The sequence below is a fragment of the Buteo buteo genome, chromosome 10 (genome assembly GCF_964188355.1).
Source record: "Buteo buteo chromosome 10, bButBut1.hap1.1, whole genome shotgun sequence".
In the NCBI taxonomy this organism is placed as follows: Eukaryota; Metazoa; Chordata; class Aves; order Accipitriformes; family Accipitridae; genus Buteo; species Buteo buteo.
Genome location: NC_134180.1, coordinates 40,744,118 through 40,765,468, shown reverse-complemented (window position 1 = coordinate 40,765,468; position 21,351 = coordinate 40,744,118).

Genomic DNA, 21,351 nt, shown 5'->3' with positions numbered 1-21,351 from the left:
TTTGTGTTGCAGAAATGCTCCTGTCTGTGGGTCAGACAGTTCTGTTTACTCACCTTGTCTTTGTTGGGTTTGCATGCACAACTGTGCAAAGACATAACGCTGTCACTTACTGCACAGGCATCCTAAACAAATACTAAATAGTCTGTTTTGGGGAGTGATTTCAGACCATTTAGATTTGCAGGACTGCACCCTAGACCCCTCTGGCTGCTGCACTGAATTACCTGGAATAAATTCCTGCATCTCCTGTTGCCCTAGCATCCTTGTTATCTTAAGTGGAGCCATTATTTAAATGTATTTTTCTGGGCAATTTCTTCGCCATGAAACTTTCCTGACTTTACTTTGAAACTGTGCTTAAATACACAAGGGAACATGAGACAGTTTCTCCCTGCTCCTCTTCTCATGTATGCTTGGAGAAATCAAAGAGCATTAAAAGACAATCATCTTGTAAAATGCATTCATTATACAGGAGAGAAAAAAGAAACAGCATGTTTGTTGGTATTTTGGAGGTGTCTTGTCCAGACGTGTTATCATTCAGTTCTCTACCACAACAACTACTCCACTGTAGTACAGATATCAAACCTATTATCAAACTTAGATTATTGTTCAAGCCATTGGCATGGAGAAGAGCTCTACTTCAATCTGCTAACCTTTCTTTCAAGTTCAAAACCTGCTTCTTCCCTTCCCTGCCTGCTTCTAGGGTTTTTTCCCCACCTGCAATGGCAGCATCTTCTGAGATAGGAAAGAGCTTTCCTTGCTGCTCTGCTCTTTCTCCCAGCAGCACATTTACTCACCCCATAGGCAGGGTGGACTTTCTAATCACTGCCAGTGTTGTCTGCATACTGCTCCTGGTGGGTATGTCTTTTGCAAGTAGGTGTCTCCTAGTTGCTGTTAAATAATATATATCTGCCTTGAGACCAGCTGCATCGAGCATTTGTGGAAGTTGGGTCTTTGCCTCTTGGATCCTCTAAAACATATTCGAATCATGATGTCCCTTTGGTTTTCTTAGAGCTCTTTTTTTTCTCAGTTTCTTAAAGATGTAGTTGATTCTGGGCATGATAAAAAGTCACTCTGATACAGCACTGAGACCTGCTCAAGTTACAGGATTGAATGCTACATGCAAACATGTTTCCTTACATAACTGATATTTCTTATTTTAATACAGTACATTTTTAAAGCTGAACTTTGAAGCTGATCCCTCTATAATGCTTGGTGGCACTCCCTAACTAAACAGAAGCCTTTTATTATTTTTAAGGGATTTGTACACTGTCAGATGAACAGATGCTAACATACACCTGTAGTCTGTCTCCACTGGGAACCATATTTACCACTACTGTTTAGAACTGTTGAGAAATTTTTTTGAAACAATTTCATGATGAAAGAATAGGCTTTTATGTAAAAAAGCTTTAGTGAAAAGCATCTGCTTTGTATGTTTAGTTTTATTTTTTTTTGCTAGAACTAAAAATTGATGTATATCTTTTGACTTGAGAATTTCTGTTCAAAATACCAACTTTCTGTGGAAAAAGGAGATGGAGAAGATTTATCTGAGGACTTGTCAAAATTCTGTCCAGACATGGTGATGACAACTTCTGTGTTTTAGCTACTTATCATAATTTGTTGATGTTTTAGATACTCTTGTTTGATATTTGTATTCATGTGGCTGAAGTAAATGGCTTATTTGGGGTTTATTCCTGATTTTGCCATTGACTTTAATTTTCCAAGACATTGACCAATTTTTTGTACTGTTTTAAGAGCTGGTGAATGAGGGTAAAGGGGTGGGTTGAGCAAAGCAACTTGGAGACCCTTTAGCCTTAACTCTGAGGTGCTTAGTGCTATTATCTCCAATCAGTCATGAATTTCCAGCATGAATTAAGCATTAGCTGTTGCAGAGCACTGGGCAGGCATCATCTGGACATGCAAGATCCAGAAAGACAAAGTCAAACCAAAACAAGCATAGAGAAAAATGAACGGCATGATCACAAGAATGGACAGTCTATCATTAGAGAGGATTAAGAGTTTAGCGTACTGCACTCAGCAAAACAAAGCCTGGGAGGGAGATAGAGTTACCTCCAAGTATCCCGAGGGAATAAACAGAGGGGGCAAATAAAACCTAAACTATTTAGGCTAATAGGCAATATTGGCACAAAACCAAACAGATTTTAACCACCGTGAGAAAATTCAGGCTAGCAATTAAAGGATGGTTTCTGTCCAGTGGAGGAAAAAGATTCTGAGTAGGTCTCAAATGGAGGCAAGAACCTTCTAAATTGGAGCATAGTCTGTCTGTGAAAAGGGCTTTATGTCCTGCCTACTGATGACTGGAGGGGACAGAAGGTGACAGTCAGATCTCTGGGTGCTCCCTTCAAAACTTTAGCTGTGATTATCCCTCCCACTACCAATGAACTCCCCACAACCCCCAGGTTTTTAGCTCTGTTTCCAGCTCTTGAATTAGTTTGCATGTTCCTTCTGAGCGTGATTTCTGGACTGGTGCTCTCTGCTCCTCCCTAGGGCATCATCCTCGTGCAGATACCTTTGCTCTGTCTCCGACGAAGCGACAAGTGCAGTGTTGCTGTCTTGATAAAGCTCTTCATCCACCTCTGCCACCCCATAGTGCTCTCCCACTTTATAACCTGAATGCTGCATCCCTGCCCATTGATAACCAGTGGCCCAAGACTCACGTGGGTACCTTGTGTAACATGATTTCCCTTTCGTATTTAACCTAAATTACCACCTGCATATATTTTTTTAAGTCTGTATTTAAGCCTGCGTTGTTTTGGGCCAGACTGCAGTGGCAGGACTTATCCTGGGTTGAAGGAAAACCACGCTGTTTCCCCAGTTGCAAAACCCATCATTTAGCAGGCGGAGACTGTCACACTGTCACAAACTGGGTTGCATGGGAGCCAGCAGCAACACTCTGCTTCTCTAGAGATGAGTCATGCTATTTCAAACTATTTGGCTAATCAGTAAACTGAGATCTGCTGCTGCTCTACAGACAATATATAATATTTGCTTTGCCTTTGCGGACTACTTTACATTTTGGATCCTTTGCTGTTAGGATTCGAAGCGTATAGACTGCATCTAATCCAATTTATCCTGTTCATCTTGGCAATGCTTGCAATGCTGACAGCTTAAAGAAAACACTTAATTTGACTAAGTGTTTTCAGTTTACTTCTCAAAATATTTGAAATCATTAAAGCCAGAGTAGCCCTGCACTGCAATACACACAGTTATGACTACTTTAGCAAGTTAATTACAATTTGTGTGATCCCGCAGTCTTTGCTTATGCTGCAGGCTGAAGTAGTTTACCTGGTTAAGACTGGGCTCAATGTTTGAGAATAATTCTCCTGGTTTGACGCTTTTTAATCTGACTTTTAAAGGAGCAATTAGAGCAAAAATGAGGAATACTGGGGACCTGGTGTGATATGTCGTCTCTCCTTCCTCGCTGCGCTGGGCAGGGCACAAGGGGGGGCTGAGTGCTGAGCTCCCCACGCAGATGCTCTCCTGCTGTAGGGCTGTTCGAGTCCATGTATTCGTAGCTATTTGTATTCATTGCTAACCACCAGAGGTGAGGCACAGCGGAGAGATGTAGAGCAGCCCTGGAAGTGCCCTGATGAGCACAGGTGATTATGAATGGTGGTTCAGTAGCACTGGAGCGTGCCAGTGCTGATGGGGTCACGGGCTGCATCGCATCCTCTGCACAACACACTCATAGCTGAGGACTTGTCGCAAACCCCTCTGTGATGGCATCTCACCCTTTCCCTGCTGCAACCCAACAGGAAGAAATGTAATCTAGGCTTACTGTAATTGCCAAACATCGAGACACCGAGACATCAAGATCCCAGGCACCGAGCAGGATGGAAGAGAAGAGAGAAAGCATAAATGAGAATAGAAATGGACCAAATGGATTTATCAGTGCAAGCAGTAACATGTTATACCAGCGTGAGGCAAGCATAGTTGCAAACGCCATCACAGATAACACTGAGGCAGCATAAGCATCAGTACATGCTAATATGTAGAAAATATATCCTGAGCTCCTCTGTGGTCTTACACCTTGTCTAGCTCATGCCCCACTGTGTGTCTTCTGCCAGTGCAGGTCACAACAGCTTGTTTAGCTGCTGCGCCTGAACTTTTGGGAGATGTCAATAAACTCCCAATGTTCTGGGTGTCTTATGATCCGTTTTGTCATTTGGATTCATGTTTACTGTAGTTAATGATTCAGAAATTATGAAAGAGTTCTCTAATCCCAATTTCTTACAAAAATGGCATTACAAAAATCCTGTTATGAATGGCTGATTTTGAACTGCTGGATGGGACCAGATGATTCAATATTGTGGTTTGGTAGCACTGGAGCATCTGTCTGTGATGGTGAGGCAGCCTGAAATTGCCAGTCATTGAAGGGCAGGTGATACAATCATGCTACAACAACACAGAGATAGCTTGATTTGGCATATCAACGTGATATAATATTCCTGTGTGATTTTTTTTTTTTCCCCCTTTTAAATGATTTGCTCAAGACCTCCCTTTCAGAGATGTGTGCTGGCAAGTTGCAATACCGCAGAGAAGGGAAGGTCCGGAGCTACAGTAGGAGAAGGAACTTGGAAAATGCAACTGGTGCGGAAGAGCGAACAAGGTCACTGGTGACAAGGCTCTGCTCCATCTGTGCAGGCACACTTGTGAGCAGAAGCATTCCAGCAACGTGGCATTTTGTCACATTATTCCTTTCCTTTTAAATTTCAATAGCTAGTTATTTGCCTGCCTTTGGTTAGGAGACAAAGCCCCTCTTTGTGCAGCCACACAACGCGGCTATCTCATGTAACGGAGAAATGAAATGCAAATTTCTCCGATAAGGCAGGAATGGTGCTTGTCTGGGGAAGAAGGAAGCATTGTCTGGCCAGAGGAGCAGAAGAAGGTGGTGTTGCCCAGTGCCGCTGACAGTCAGTCCCAAAAGGTGGAAGAAACCACAATTCGTGGAGTCTTCTGATAACATTGACATTAAAACCTCCCATGTCCCCATTTCATCTTTCATAGAATAGGGACAGAAATTACTCTGCTGGTCTGTGCAATTCAGCAAAGCATTTTAACCTGCACTTTTTTTTTGAAGTACACAAGAAGATCCCCAACTGCCTGCACAGAACAATATCCATGCTAAAACATTTTGTAACATTGGGTCTGAGTAATTTGTAAAGGACCTGGAGAAGTTTAAGTGAGGATCATTAAAATTACTGAGTAAGAAACTCTTTTAACCATCCTTTTTTTATTTTCTTTAATCCATTTTCCAAGGAAGTGGGAATTTTTACATTAAATGTTAATATTTTTCTTTCTCTTTTTTATTGAGGTGTGGTACAGAGTAAATGACTAGTTAAAAAATAGTAAAGTAAAAGAAAACTAATGCTGGAGCAAAGGCAAATCTTTGAGATCTCACTCAGAAATTCATTTGTTCAGTATCAGCACCCTGATAAGAGCAATACTAACATGCATCGTGCATATGAAGAGCTATTCCAAGTTTAAATTGGTGACACAGTCAGGGGACAGTTTAACCTCTGGCATTAGCTAGAACTGGGCAGCGATATAAGCCAGTGCAGTAGTGCTAATTAATGCACCCTGAGGGGACGCAACGAGGCATTGGCCCTGTACACCTGAGACATACTTCTGTCAGCGCTGAGGTGCCAATTAGTGTTCTCTCATAAAAATAACCCATATTAAAAAAGCAAAATTCCAAGTAATACAGATAAAACAAGATTTAGACATAAAATAATAAAGTGGACTTAGTAATGCATCTCTCTAACTCATTAATACAGAGCAGGATGAGCTCTGCTGTAGCTGCCGTTATTGAAATGCAGAAGCTTCGTTCCCAGGCTGGGCAGCAGCATCTTTGCTAACCTCGCTCACCCTGCCTGGGCTGAGAGCTGACAGCACTTGCACCCATCATCTCGGGGCAATCTCCAGTGGAGAGCAAGTATGAACATCTCAGGGCCACCGCCTCTGTGGCTAGGATGGGGGTATCTGGGAAAGGATCTCTGCCTACACTGGTGGTGGACACAAAATAAACCCATTTGGGGCTTAATAAGAAACCAGAAAAGGATTTGTTTCCTGTTCTGCTTCTGGTTTAATATTAGTAGTGCGTTGTCCTTTGCAGGCTTTCAGTCTCAATGAATTCAGTAATAAAAACCACCACTCTGCAGTCCTCAAGCAGAAAACCACTGCACAGAAAAATTGAGCTGTTATGGGAGTATGGCAAGCTCTTGCCTTCATCAAATGACCCATTCTTCATAACCGAGGCAAGCAAGCGTTTTGTCCAGACTAGTTAGAGTCATGTTAATCTGTTTTGTCTCAGTAGATGCTTTTGGGGTGAATGGGATATCCTAAGCATGTATCTCTTTGAAGTTTCTCAATGTTTCTGATGAAGACCCCAGCAACCCTAACTTCACATCAAAGACAAGACCTCAGTGTGGCTTGCTGGAAAAAGCTCTTCCTTCAGCTGACTACAGGAAGAGCAATGCTGGGATTGATATAAGTGAGTATATACCCTACAATATGCTACTATTCCTATAAAAAAATGTTCCAACAGCATTTAATACAGTAATAGTGCATGGTTGTATGGGGGACTACCTTATAACTGCCTGGACGGTAGGAGAGAGGAACCATTTGGCAAATCAGGCCAGACCAAATGGCATTCACTTGGTTAATCACCAGCTATTAAAATAGCATCAAATCATAGCAACCTATTTGTTTATCATTCAGTGCACAATTTTCTGCACAGTATATTCATAACTGCTGTACCCAAGCTAATTTTAAATGAGCCAACAAAGCCATTTTCCAGCACTCTTCTGGGAAATGGATCTGTGGACTGATCGATCTCTGTGCTTCTGGGGCTAAGCCCCCACAAAATTAGAGCTGATGACATTGGTGTTTAACTTTGAAATAAGCTGATTTTGAATTTAGACTCATTTTTAAAGCTTTGTGTGGTTTTAATCTCTTGCATTACTCCAAGATTGATTCAACTTCCAGTGCCTCCAAGAAGGTTATATCCACTATGTTCTCTCCAAGCATGTGAACGTTCAGGCATCATTGCAGATGGCTTCACGATTTCTATTAGAGACAACCTTCAACATTTCCCTGGTAGTTTCTCTCTTTGTCACCACGAATTCAGCAAATTATGAAATCCCTTTTCTTCAACTCAGGAATATATCTGTAACTTTGATTTTGGTCTTCAAAGTGCTGACCTTCTGTGTCTGAGAGCTGATATCTCACTGCTGGGGTAGGAGCCCTTTACAGTTATGGGGAGCAGAACAGTAGAGCTGTGGTCTGTGCAAAGATTAAATTATTTTACTAGGGAGGGAAAAAATGGATGAAGGTGTGGTAGTAACGAGTACACAGTGAAGTTCTTCTGTTGTTTGTATTCCAGTAGAGCTTAGGAGACTTAGTGATGAACCTCTGGTCTCAGCAAAAGCTGAGGAATGAGTGGTACCTACCCAAAATACCTTTTTCATATAAACAAACAACTGGAGAGTTCAGAATTTCTCCTCTGGCACTGTTGGCATCTTCCTAATCTACGTTCCTCACCTTTAACATAGCTGCAGAGAAATGAGGACAAATTCTGGCTCTGAAGGCAGATCTAGTCTTGCACAGATTCCCACTGTGTGGGACACTCTCATGTCAGCGAAATAGGTATGTGCTTATTTTTACGGATGCGATGGGATATGATGAAACCTCAAAGCCATCTTAAGGCTAGCTGAATCGTTGGGTTGGCATTTCATTCTGCACGTCAGCTGATTGGTCATTTTATCACCAGTTATGAAGTGAAATTAGATAATCTCGATGCCATATGGTATACAGTATTTATAGTTTAGTATGTTTTCCATATATGTGTGCTAAAGCCTGCTTCGGGGATTTGTTACGGTCCTTGTGTTTACAGGATTTGGGTCTCGGGTGAAAGAAGAAATTGACAGTTGCTAATGTTTGATTTAAACATATACATCAGAGGCCACAGGGGTGATCCCTTATTAAAGTCAATTTACACTTTCTGTCCTTCGCCAAGAAGGCTGTCAGGGGTCCCCAGAACCAGACCCCGTGTCCACCCAGCTCTGTAACCTCTGGTAGCGATTGGGAGGGGGTGACCCAGGAGGATGGGGATGCTTAACCTCCACTCCAGCTCCCCTCCCAAATGGCCACGAGCATGCAGTGTCTCCTCCAGGTCTCTGACACATGTAGGCTTAACCCTGAAGCATCTCTCCAAGGATTACCGTCAGCATTAGGCTTAACTTCAGGTTTCTTGCTTTCCGTCAAAATGTTCCATTATCCTTGAAATCTTGATAAATAAGGAGCTACAGGATTTATTATGTGGGACATTAGTCACTCTATATGTGTCATTATTTTCTCAAAACAAGCCTAAATGAGCACCACAGAAGGGTCTTAGAGATCTGCATTTGGAGCTGACTCAAATGTGATAAAACAGGAGCGTATTCTCAACCCCAAATATTAGTTGCCTGGTACAGGCACCTGCGCTGGCGACCTTAGTCAGTTGTATGGTGGAAATACACTTCATGCAATTTCTTGACTGCTTCTCATCAAAAAAGATCCCCACGCATATCTTCAGCTCCAAAAAAAGTAGTAGCAAAGCTGTGCTAAGCTTTGGAGCCCAAGTGTTGGTCTGCTTGAGACCCACATCCCATGTCCCACTCCTCATCTCTGTCTCTGCTGCCATGCCTTGGTCACTCAAAGTTGTAATGGCAGACACAACAGAAACTGACTGAAGCTGGACCAACAATTTTTAAAAAGCGGTAAATAATAATAACGAACAACAAACCCTGAGAGAGGAGAAGCAATGTTCAATTGCCCTGTAAGGACCCACTGAGCACTTGAACAAAGAGGAGTTAATAAATGTTACAGTCAGGTTTTTTTGGATAGGATTCTTGCAGAATATGATTTCATAATCCGCTGTCTCTAGTGAACAACAAGACCTCTGTAAACACTCAATATTCAAATAGAAAATTGTTTCTTGTAGGCTTCCATGGCACAAAATAAAAGCTCTGTAAATCTGGGCCTCCATATGTGGTTCTCAGCTGGTGTAAGTCCCTGAATGAATTACATGTGAACAGAGAAATTAATGCTACACACATGGTGGCCAAACTTGAAAGCAAAAATTGCAACTGAGAATATACTGCAGTGGATTGTGAAATATTTGAAGATAAATGGAAGCTTGAGTCCTTGTTGATATAACACATCATTGATGCATTTCAAGGGATACACAACTATCACAGTGAGATAGTACAATACTGAGATCACATTTGGGAGAGTGCGAGGACTCGCTCTCTAAAATCAAAGACTGAATTTAAGCAGAATGCAAGCTGAAAAGGCAAATATGCAGTATTGACTGTCTAGCATAATTTTGAACAAAAATTGGGTAAAATACTTCCCCCTTTTCTAAAATCTGGCAACTTATTGTTGCAGTAAATGTATATCCTATCTAGGTTTTGAAATGTTTGTGCTCTAAAGCCACTTTTGTTAATCAGTCAATGTTGAATTGCCCAAGAGTTTTGGTACTTTTGAAACAGTTGCGATCTTTTTGTTGTTGTTTTTTTCCCCCTTCTCCTCGACAGAGGAGGAGGGAAGAATGTGCATGTTACAGTGAATTCTAAATGAGGACTGTGCCTCCCCTGTTTGCAAAAAGCCAAGCAAAGCAGTAAAAATAATAAATAAAACAAATGAAACCCTCTTTAATCCATTCATGAGCTCAAGTGTTTCAAGTAGGCCATAATATTAAGACAAAGAGTTCTGAAAGAGATGGATCAGAGGAAAGGGCTATTGCTTAAACAATGTCAGCCTATTTAATTGAATTACGTATTTGTCAGCACTGTATTTTCCCATGTCCAGGATTCTTACTGTTGATTCAAGGCTTAAGGCCTAAATAGAAAGGGCAACAACTGCCGTGTATTTTGATCCCGAACAAGCTGTGTCCTTTGAAACGCCAGTGCTCAGCGTTTGGAAGAATGCTGGAGTGCTTTGCTGCAGCAGAGAGCACCAGCGAAAGAGGTATGAAAATATGTTACCCCCATGGATTCGACCTTGCCGCAGCATACTGAGGGAACTTGACTGAGAGTTTTAAAGCTTGATGTTATTTCTGTAACAGTTTATTTGTATTTATCACAAGGACAACTGGGACTGGGGTAGTGGACCAAGAACGGGCCAGGAGCCAGGACCTCTCAACTCTTTTCTTTGAATTGATTTGGCAGGGTGTTTTTTAATGTATAAAATCTATAGATTAGTCATGGGCAAGAGCAAATGTTCATTGCCTTACGATCAAAATTTAAACTGTCTTCCTTGTTGATTTGTTGCACAAAATAAGTGCTTGTGTTTCCCTTCCCTCAATGGATATCTTATGCCTCATACTCCACAGCAGAGCTGGAGGAAGCCACTGGGACTTGGACAACAACAGCTTAGGCTGGAGCAGGAGATAAGTAAAACTTGCAAGCTTTAGGCTAGAGTATCTGCTCTGTTTCTATAGAGAGTTTCCCACTCTGGCATGCCCCTCTGTCCCAGCCACCTTGCTACTACTGCTATATACATAAAAACAAAGAGAAAATTGGCTGGTTTTTTCTCTTCTTTACCCATACCGGTTTTGTTTATAGATTATTTTCAGGACAAGAAGTGGTCCGTGACAATGAAGAGCCATGCTTTTTTTATGACAGCTATCTTCAGTTTACCTGTTTTCTTGATGAGGGGACGCTGATGTAGCCAAGCAGTTTTCTAAACAAATGAATGAAACTTAAGTTCTGGAAGGCGTAGAAGAGCATCCTTTTCATTGTTGTTGGGTGACAGCTGTGATATATCTTGAACAGATAAAATTTTAGTATTATGGTGCTTCAGCTGCAACTGCACTGAGCTCTTGGCTCTGCCCATCTGTTGGAAGTTACTTCCTCGGTAGTAGAAACAGCAGAAGACAACATGTCTGTGCTTCTACTTGCAGCCTGATTTTAGCTGAAATTGCTAATCAGTGCCAGTTTGAGTTAGAGGGGGCAACTGCTGAATGGGGGTTAGCTGGGATGTAGATGCATGTTCTAACAGGTTTCTCCACCACGTGTAGATGTGATGCTTAGGGACATGGGTCTGGTTCAGTGGTGAACTTAGTGCTAGGTTAACAGTTGGACTTGATAATCTTAAAGGTCTTTTCCAACCTAAATGATTCTATGATTCTGTGATCAGTCCTTTGTCCAACTCTCAGTCATCTTTGTAAAAACTTTGGGAGCATATTCCCACTGGAGTGTCAAACATAAACCATACCATAGCTAGAGCAAACATGTTGACAGGGCACTCTGACTTCGATAGAGATGATACTAGAAGGAGGATGCTTGAAATTGGTCCCTCCATTCAACTGTCGATATAAGAAATCTCTGCTAAGTCACTTTTTAAAATTCAACCAAATACTTTGTAAATCTTACTGGGTGATATTTGCCCAACTTACTGTGTCCAGATCCTCAATCACTTTTCATTTACAGTGAGTGTATATAGCCTAGGTACCTCCTTTTCCATTGTGTTGTACTTCAAATGCCCACAAAATTCCATTTTTTTAGAGGCTGAAACAGCTCTTCCCTGATTAGTACGAGTGACACAGATTAATGGCTGCTTCTGCTTACACTGATGCTGGTGGCACAAAATAAGTTGACTTCGGTGCTGTGGGATCATGCTCTCAATATCCTGAATGCTGAGTGTAGAATCTGGCTATTTTAGACTAAATTGCACTTCAGTTGTGCTTGAAGGATCATGAAAAATATGAGCATGGGCATCATGTTCCTTGAAACACACCATACATGAATTGGGCCAAATAAGGCACATTTTTATCTGCCAAAATTGGTAACTATGGGCTGCAATAGAAGCAGTGTGTGTTGGATTTAATTTTTTTAAGATTTCGTTTTGGGATTGGATGTTTTACTTGAAGAAATGCCTTAGTGAAATACAGGTTACCAGGCTCAACAGAGCAATGATTGGGAGAAATTCTGTACTTCATGTCCATGCAGGGGTCTGACTATCTTAACTGATAGATCTTAAAAATCTGCGGTGCTTTGAAGTACACTTGTCCCGGCTAACAAGCCCACCCACCTCTTTGCCACTCGTTTCAGCTTTTTCCAATGAATTTTTGTGTCACTAGAAGTGTCTTCGTTTTGCCTAAAGTTGAAGGTGAGATGATATTTCTTTCAGCTGGCTCTAGTTCTCCCAAGCTGTGTCGAGGCATGGCTTTCCCTCCTGCTGAACACGCAATTTTAGCAGCATTAATTGTAGGCAGTTTTTTAAGAAGAAGTGCTAAAATAGGTTCCATAAATAGGAACGTTATCACCCAAGGAAACGACTTACCCAGGTGGAAAGGTCTGACTCTATTGCATCTATCAACCCGGCTCCACAAAAACCGTGCAGCAAAACTCCTCTGTAGTTTCAACCTGCCCATGTACAGAGCGGTTTAATTTTGTAATTCCAGTTCCATGGAGAGCGGGACCACAAAACCAGCTCATGGGGCTTCTTCGGTCTATCTAAAAAGCCTGTGTGACCCTGTTACCTCTGCACTAGAGTCTTCATTTGTCCTCCCAACAGACGGTAGAAAGAGAAGTGCCACCACCTCCATTTACAGAGAAAGAAGTGGGGTGCAAAGAGGTTAAAGACTAGTGTGAGCTGGCTCAGGGATGGTACATTGAAATTGAAATTTCAAAGCGCTGGGCTAATCACTACGGGCTGCACAGCAACAGCAAAAATCGGACCGAAAATCTTTTGCCACTATTCAAAGACAAAAATGTTTATGTGGAATCTGAAGATTTCGTTTGCCATCTTGTCTAATCATTTTATGAAGCTTTCAGTTTAAATACGATTTCAAATAACACCCAAAATACTTTATTTTAAACAGTCTTTTTTTTAAATACTACTACTTCACACACTACTTTTTCCAAGTTTGGTGGGATTTGTATTTATTTTGATTGTAGCACTTTTTTTTTTTCTTTTTTTGTGCATCATGCAGTTTCTGCTCATGTCTGAGCTCTGGTTCTGATGTGTGTGAAGAGCACGGCTGCTCTGAACGTACCACATGTTAAAGGGATGAATATTAACTTTTGTTTTTTCAAAGTGACTCTTTAATTGAAAAATTAAATATTTAATGAGCTGTTTCTATCCAGAAGAGATGGGGGGGGGGGGGAATCCTGCGGTTCATTCCCAAGGAAAACTCATGCTAGTGTCTGGTACGCTGTCAGCGGTGAGCTGGCAGCAATTAGTGCTTACACAGCCTGCACGCAGGACACCCTTGGGGGGTGCTGGTCTGTACTCCCAGCCCTCGGTACCGTACCTACACTCCTTAACATATAGCCTGTGTCCAGTATTTCAGCTGGAAAACATCTCTGGCTGTGATTCTTTATACGACTCCTTACTCCATTGATGTATTTGGGTAAAATTTGGTTCTACTCACATAAAACCTTGTAATCAAAACAAATGGCATTTCTAAATGAGCAAGGCCCTCTTGGTAATGAAGGGCAGCAGCGCTGTTGAGATCACTGGTTTGTGTTTCTCTCCCTGTTCAGGAGACTAAACTAATTTATTTGTGAAATCAAAGCAACCCACCAGATTAGCCATATAACTAGCTAGCTGCGTTGTTTAGATTCACTTGTTTGCTATCTCATGACATCCAAGTGAACAAGCTATATGTCAATGAAAGCGTTGGCGCTCTATCGTATATTATAGACTAGTTTGAAGTGCAAAAAAAAAAGATCGTGCAATGGGGCCACAAGCAGTAATTATTTTTTTTTCCAGTGAGCATATGCTGCGAGTGGGAAAGGACCGTCTAATGTAAACGGAGGTTTCATTAGCGATGACATGTGGCGGTCCCCGGGTAGAGGAAGAGAAAGCAAATCTGGGAGCACCTGTAGACTTCGCAGGCTTGTACCCGTGAGGAAAAGGCATGTGCAGGGATGTACCGAGGGCAACGATACGATCTGCTCTTCCCCCTTAGCCTCCCCTCGGGCCTCCCTGTAAATGCAGCGTGTTTGCCAGACTCAGGCAGTTTGGATGCAGAATGAGTCCCTCTCTGTGCATCTGGCCTCCAGAAAGCAGTTTTTGCAAACCATAGGCAAGCACTCGCTTCCACGGGAAGTTTTAATATTTCTCTCGGAAAGGCAGAGGGTCTGCTGGGAAATATTTTTGGCCAAATGTCTCCCATGTACCAACCATTCTGGTTTTAAAAGTTCTTGTTTAACTTCTCCAGCAATCTTGACGATTGGCCTGGCCGTGTTTCCTCTCCCCGGACTTTCTCCTTGCAGCAGGTACGGGAAGGTGCCCGGCGTGTTACGGCACTGCCCGCGCTGAATGCTGAAGACCTTGCCGTCCCCGCGGGCGCGCTGAGCGTCTCCAACGTTACCCCCTCGCCAGCTCGTGAGCTGATATTAAATGGACTCTGCGGTGGAGGTGCCGGTGGCATGAGCTGCTGAGCTCAGCAACGCTTCATCAGGACGCGTAGATTCACAGCTTTTTCCCCGGCTGAACTCAAGCGAGGTCTGAGTAATGGCACTTTGGCTTTCCTCCGCTGCCTTTTATTGTTCAGTTGCTTTTTCGCTGCATCAGGGCTCCGGGGATGATAGACGGCGGAGCCGGAGGGAAGCGGGCTGGCCGGGACGGGGTACTAGCACCCCCATAACGAAGTTTGGGTTCATTACAACCCGGCTGGCTTGTGCACGGGTGGTTTCAACCCTGCCGAGGGGGAGCTGAAGGCAGGGGCAGGCGGAGGGATGCGCGGGATGCGGATGGCCTCTGCTGGGAGCCGCCGCTCACTGCAACCGGCCCCCGGTCCAGGGACCGGCTCTGCCAAAAGAACCGGGATTTACCTCCGGGAGGGAAAGGTTGAGGCCAGGGCAGTGCCAGAGCTGAGCTTTTTTTTTTTTTTTTTTTTTTTTTCTTTATTTCCCTTAGCCAGACCGCGCAGGAGCTGCTGCTCCGGAGAGCAGCACGTTTTGGTTGCCTGTCGCACCCCATCCCGGTTGAAGGCAGGCAGTCACCCAAAGGCATCTGCCAGCACAACTGCCTCCAAACTCTGCTGAGGAACCAGATGCAGCAGGAGAAAGGGGGGGAAAAAAAAAAAAGGAAAAAAAAAAAAATCCCTTCTGCGGCTTGGCATCTGCGCGGCACACGTGCCAAGCGGTGCGGGAGCAGGGGGAGAGGAAGCGGCAGCGGGCTGGGGGCTATTTGGCACCCCTGCAGCCCGCAAACGGTTTGGGTTCGAGCTGAGAAACAAGCGACGTGTGCTAATGTAAAGTGTGTGTTTTTCGCAATTTGAAAAGCCCGTGTTGAAATGGAAAAAAAAAAAAAAAAAAAAAAGCCAACGGGTCGATTCTGCTGAGTTCAGCAGAGTCAGAATCCTTCTCATATAAAGGGGGGGCCTCTCTCTAGACAGGCTACATGGGTGCAGTTGCAAGGAGGAGCCCCCACCTCTTATCTATTTCAGAAGGCGCTGAAGGTGTCCTGGGACCGTTCAGCACCGACAGTCGGCTCGTACAGCTAAAAACCCACTTGATTGTTTAATGTTCAAGCCTGTACAAGCTGCTTGAAGCAAGATGTAAAGCAGGTGTTAGAAGCCTCTGGAAAGTTTGCTGTCAATTACTGTGATTTCCTCTTCCCAACAAAGACTTAAAAGCTGAATGGATCTTTTCAGTTATGTAAATGCACTTTTCCATAAATACTTATTTTGCAGCAGAAGCCAAAAAAAATGCCTGTGGGGGCTGGTGTGTCTAGTTAGGGACTGATCTAATCCCGCTCACGTCCGTGAGGTCACGGAGGTATTCCGGCTGGCGGTGGCCTGGGTCAGCTCTGAGCGTGGGTGTCTGAGGCTGCCACCCTGCTGTGGCTGTGGGTGCTCCCAGGGGGGTTTGCAGGGCATTTCTGCACCCCCCATGCACACTCTGCTCTCTGGTGGGCAGCGGGGCTGGGACAGGATGTGGTTTTCGATTTTGTAAAATCTGAACTGAATAGGAATTGTCTCACTGCTACTTGAGTCATCAGGAGAAAACCTTCCCCCTGCCCTCAAATTTGAGAGGAATATATTTGCACCATGAAGACTAATCCACTGTTCCTTGTTTCTGAAGAGCCAGAGGTTCATTCAGCTTCTGGACTGTGCACTAAAACTCCTTTGCAGGCATGACTGGATGTGAGGTTTTTTTCACTGCAAAGGCTGTGTGCTAGGGTATAGCAATGCAATGGGTGAGACTGGGAGGACCGCACTTAAGCTTCTCTCCCAAACTGGTGGATGTCTGGTGGCTTCAGCAGATAACAATGCCGGCCATTGGCAACGTACTTTTGGGGAGGGAACTCTAAGGGAAACTGTGGGGTGTGCTGCCTTTACGTGCATCTTAAAAATATTTGGAGAACAAGAAAGTCGTAAAGATTTTGTTTCTGTATCTTGTTAGTTGCCCAGGGTGACTTCTAGTGGATTAAGCTAATTATTTCTAGGAATGTTTTTTCTTTAATGCAGTCTTTGCAATTCAAAAAACATTCAAATACTTTTTTTTTTTTTTCCCCCAGTGCATTCAAGTACCTAAAGTTTAGCAAACTCTGGAAGTATTTACCTGCATACGCCCAAGCTGATGGCTACCCCAGTACCAGTTAAGCCCATTCAACAAACAACTTGATCGCGTGTTTCCCCATTACCTTGCCCCAAAATGGGGTGAAGAACTGCATAGGGGTAGGAAGCTACACCAGGTCTCCAGGACCATTGTTTCAAATTTTCCTGCAGTCACCGACTTTCTAGGTTACTTGTTAAACTTGGCTTGTGCCTGCCTGTGTCTTCCTACAGCATCGAGGGTTTGGCAAGCCGGGGCTGCAGACCGACCAAGTGTGAAGCACTTGAATGCCGTGATGACAAGGGCTGTGTTTGTGCCCAGGGAGCACAACATTTAGGGCAAGCTCTAGCCTTGCAAAGCAGATGTGTTGAAGAACATCTCATGTGTGACTTTTTTTTAAGCGCCCCCCCCCAATTTACTGAAGAAATTAGCCAGTATCTCACTAGCGATCGAGGCCTCCCATGGGGACTGCTCCAAAGCATGCCGAGCTTGGCTCACTCTCTGCTCCGTAAGTTAGCCAGGGAATGACTTCCAGAGCCCCGCTGTGGTGCTTCTGCTCCTGCATTTGCAGGAATCACAGCAAGAATAAAGGATCCACCGAGGGCTGCTAAACACGGACTTAACCCCTTGGGAGGGGTCCGAGCTACAAGTCACTGCAAGGTGGGAGACCACGGAAGAGAAATATCAAAGCCCTCCCCCTCAGAAAGCGTGGCTGTGGGAGAGAGCAGCATTTGGGGGACACCATCAGAGGGGCAGCACCCAGTTTAGATGCTGGCATTAGGCTGTGAGTTGTATGGGTTTGCGTGTGGCCTCGGCAGGCAGGTCCCACTGCAGGACTGGGCATCAGAAACACAACAGCAACAAGGATTTCTTTCAGTGGAAGCAGGATGGGCTTTCCGGGACACTGAATCTGTAGTATTTAAAGAGCACAACTGATGTCTTAAATTCCAGGGAGTTGGGGTGCTTTTTTTTTTTTTTTCTTTAATATGATCGTTATGTTCTAAGTTTTTAGAGAATCCGGGGTTTTCATTTTAATTTCCCCCTCTTTCCTGTAGGACTGATGCCGCTATACATGCATAATGACACAGAAAGCCTAGAGGATAGTTTTACCGTGCAGCTGACAGATGGCAAGCGCACAGTCCAAGGGACACTTTACATCTACATCATGCCAGTCAACGATGAAATCCATCATCTTTCCAGGTTAGCTATCTAAGTGACATTCAGTGCATAAAGACTTAAAAAGAAAGAAAGAAATGGAAGCAACCCATCTCCCCACCAGCATTTCCAAGCCCACCCACAGTACAGAGGAGATCTTGCTTTCATTGCATGTGTTTTCCCTGAAAGGTGGTTCGTACCAAGGCTGTGCATGCTGCTGCCTGGTGCAGGACCGTGACAAGCCACACAATACTATCCAGCAAAAAACCATTCATGCAGAAATAGCTGGTTTGTGGTCTCCAGGCGGAGGCTTGTTTGTATTTAAGTTAGTGGCAAAATTCTGGTTTTCTTCAATTAGGGCAGAGTTGCTCCTTTTTCACACTCTACAACTCTCTTCCACTTCTTTTATTCCCTTCTGTATGTTTTCTCCATTCCCTTTAATCTATTTTTAACAGTGAATCTTGTTGGGAAGAACATGGTGTGGATTTTTTTAATATTTAAGGTCCAAAGCTAGTTGAAGGCAGTAGTAATGCTCACGTTCCTTTCAAGAGAGCTCGAGTGCCACCTCCGGGAATAAGGCTTCAAACAAAGAGGGGGAAGCTACACGAAGAGTAATATTAATTAATTGTCTCTGTTCATGAGTGGTAAAGTCCTTGTGACATCCTTTTGTCATAAAATAGTCTGTCATAAGGTTTTTGAATGGCATGGCAAGTCTAAACACTGTCATGAGCATGCAGGTATGAGCTTTTGTTCATGGGAAGAAACCTGGTCTGGTGGCATGTTGTGAAACTGGGATGTGGGAGATGTGGTTTCACTCAACTCATGACTGTAACACATGTTTTGGCCTAATTAGGGTTTCTACTCTTAAGAATTCACAACTTGAAAAAAAAATAAATCCTGTGGGGTTGCTGAATCCCTCCAGAAATGCCAGATCCAGTCTAAAAAAAGAAGATTACAATGCTGATTTTTTTCCTTGCCTTATGCAGACCCTTTAAAAGATCTCCATGGGCCATAGGGGAAAAAGGATCATGAAGGCAAATACTTGAGTGCCCTCTCTGCATGGTGATGGTAACAGCATTTTCTTGACTCACAAAAATAGTTTGTAGTGCTAAAAATGATTTCTTTTCTCATGCCACAAGAGCTTTTGGGACTTGAAAATAAAATTTTTGTTTCAAAGAGAGAAAAGAATCAAGTACAAACTTGTATCCAGGTATGGCTTTTCCCACTAGCAGGGTTTGAATCCCCTTTTTCAGGGCACAAAGAACCTGTTTGATCACAAAATACCTGGTGTACAATAAGCGAAGATAAGCACAAGTTTTCTTTTTGAGGCATAAATTAGTGCACGTATGAAATCCCACGTTGCTCTGCCTGGGTGCCTGGGGCCCCTTTGCTGCGGTCCTAATTGCAGGGGAAAGCAGAAAAATCCAATGCGGTTGCCCCTCTCCGGAGTGGACCAGCAGCCTGTGGTGCGTGCAGGGGGCCACCGATGCTCCAAACGGCCTTGGCTCCGTTCCCAGAGCATCATGTGCGTATTTTGAAAAATTCCATAGAAGGAGTAAACAACGAGAAGTTACAAAATGGACACGTGCCCCTGCTTCCTACCAGCGTTTCTTTAGGGGCTAGCGGGAGCAGAGCCGTCGAGCCCCTTTGCTCAGGAGGAACGCTGCCAGCCTCCCCCTTCCCTCTCCAGCCACGTCCTCTCCTTGCTGGGCTCGGGTCTGCTACCCTGTCTTCTCCTCCATCCTAGTCTTCTCTGCCTGTTCCCTTGGTCTGGTTTTCTCCTGCTTCACATCTTTTCCTACTTTCCCCCCATTTCTTGCAATTTCCCTCTCGTTGTCTATCTGACGACGGTTCCTTGCTGCTATTTCTGTTTTCATGCACGTGAAATGGCTTTGCTAGATCCGTATGTTCGTTCTTTCCTAGTGTGAGCAACCCCACAGAGACGTCCCTTATTTAATCTTTTAATTTCCATGTTATTTTCTAGTCTGTCGGAGGCAAGCTTCATATCTCAAATCTCGTTTATGCATTCCCAGTCCATGGAGCAAATTGAGCCCTTTCGTAAGGGAAGGAAATGTGCCAGTATTACCACTTCCCACCAAGCCGTGAAGCGGGGAGTGTGCCTTTCTGCACAGAGCCATGAATCCGACTCGTGGTTTCATCAAAACCCATGAGGCTGAAGGACAACATAAGAAAATAATCACGTGCGCATACGTGGCAAAACTTTCTGTCCCAGTTCTGCGGGAGCAGGTTTGTTGACGTGCTTTTTTAAAAATTCTATCTGCTCGATGCTGAGAGGAGCCTGTTCATGCTTAATAAATTGGAGAAATTCCTCAAAAATAGTCATTCACATGAAAGCGCGAGCCCTGCACTGCTGACACAAGAAGTGAGACCTGTGGTGTCATGCCGAGTAAAGTGATGGTCACATGAATTAGAAAAGCTTAGGTACAAATCCCTCGCTACCACAGTTTTCCTCAGGATGTGAAAATGTAACAGGGAAAATACTAAGCAGCATTCAGTCTTCCCAGCCAGATCTGCCTCTTTTGGACACGATCATGGGCCGTGTACCAAGCGGTGTAAGAGAGACCAAAATAACATCTTTAAACAATCTGTGCTCCCTCTTCCACCACTTTAAAATTAGAAGTAACTAAGAAATAAGGAGCCTCAGGTGAAGCTGCTGCCTCTTGCCCTGTGCTGGGTGCTCTACCAACATATCAATGCCATTCCTGCTGCAGGTCATGCAGAAAAGCCAATGGCCTTTCTTGCAGCACATGCATGCATTTTAATTATCCTTACCAAGTTTGTTTTCACTATTCTTAGCTAATTTTTGCCCAGCCCCTCTCCTTGTTGCTTTTCCAACACCAGCCTGGAGAAGTCTCTTGGTTCCCAGGCACTTCACTTCCATCCTGAGGAGCAACGGTGACGCTGGAGGTGTTGAGACATAACTTACGCTTTAAATTTGGACAAGAGAGTGTGTGAAGTGAGTAACCTCTGTGCAACGTGAAGGCACGCTAAGCTTGAGGAAGTCTGGCTCGAATCTTTAAATCCCTCTCGCTAAATAGGTAGCAACTGCCACCGGTTTGTTTTTTTCACCAGTGTCTCCCTTCCTGTTTCTTTTGGTTTTTTCTTCTTCTTTTTTTCTCCCCAGGAACATAGGTTTGGAAGTTGCAGCAGCTGAGAAAAGCCATTTCCCGTGCTGGGCCAGAAGCAGACACCAGTGATGCTCCAAGGGATGAGCTCGGCCGAACTGTCCCTGGGTGCCCAGGTCTGCAACTGAAGGTAGTCATGGCTTTAGGGCTTTTATTTCTCTGGTTTCCTGGGGACAAGTGAAATCCCGAGCCAGCTCCTGCAGCAGCAGACTTGTTCTGGAAATGGTTTAGGTCGTGACTTGACTTGATTTGATAGGTAAGCAGCAAGACCAAACACAGGTGTTTATTTGAAACTTTCTTGTCCATTTAGGTGGCTCTGGTAGGTCGCCTGCAGGCTTTCTTTCTCAAGTTCTCCTTGCCTTTGCTTCAGAGATGCTCACAGCCTCTGCCCCTATCCCACCTGGAGCTAACACAAGACACCTGCGTAACACCAGGGCGAGCTAGAAGCCATCCTCCAGCATCGCCCTGCAGCGTCCCAG